Below are 1188 nucleotides of genomic sequence, written 5' to 3' on the forward strand. Positions count from 1 at the left end.
TAATGATTTGTTAAGTATTTATTAAAATAAAAAAATTTAAAATTTTTATTAATAACAATCTTAACATGTATTCTTAGAAGTTAGAATTCATAATAACTAAATTTAATATTAATTAATATTTTACCAAAATTAAGTACTAAATAGAATAAAAATATTTTTATATGAAAACCAACCAATAATCTGGATATTATCGTGGTCAATAGATTCAATAATGTTAACTAATCAACAAAATATAATATTTTTGGCAAATATTTCACTAATTTTAAATATTAAAGGCTAAATTCTAAATCTTAAATTTTATGATTATTTATAATTTATAATGAGATTTTTTAATAATTTATAGAGAAATTATTTATAATTATTATTTTTTTAAATTTATTATTGAATGTACTCTTTATTGTATTCATTATGGATATTATTAAATATACTCTTTATATACGTTTGGACCATAATAAATCGAATTAACTTACATTCATTTATATATCTTGGTAAATCAATTTGTGCATATAGCTCAATGCATACTAATTCGACCTTGTCTGTTTCAATTTATCCTGGCCATTTTTGTTTATAAACCCAACTTGCCTCATTCAATTTACTAAGGACACAAACTTTCAATTAATTATTGTTGTGACATGTAATTTGAATCGGTCACATTCGATTTACTGCTTCTTTTAGTAAATCAAATTGAACCAATTCGATTTACTACTATATCCGTAAATCGAATTTAACCAATTTGAAATATGATTTGGGGATCAACGTAAAATTTTTTTATTTGGATGAATCACGTAATATTAAATTAGCTTTAGTTTATTTATGTGTTTTGTCCCTCCGTTTATAAGAAAAAATCTTGCACATTAATTTAATTAAATTTATAGATAATTTTTTAAATAATTTGCTTGAAAATTAGTCATTTATATATGTGAAAATGTAAAAAATTAGTTATTTATGATTTGACAAACTTGATTAAATCACTAAGAATTTTTAATTGTTAACTTCGCATAAAGACTAGTATACGTAAGTCTTCATCATTAGTTATATATTGTAGTTAATTTCATGTGAAGTTGATAGTTGAAAGTCTGTAAATAATTTGGCTAAAATTATTATCTAACGACTTTCAATTATCAATTTCACATAAAATTAACTGTACATACATTTTTACTATATATAAATATATAATAATTAATTTAA

Source organism: Arachis ipaensis, chromosome B02 (genome assembly GCF_000816755.2).
Source record: "Arachis ipaensis cultivar K30076 chromosome B02, Araip1.1, whole genome shotgun sequence".
NCBI classification, from domain to species: Eukaryota; Viridiplantae; Streptophyta; class Magnoliopsida; order Fabales; family Fabaceae; genus Arachis; species Arachis ipaensis.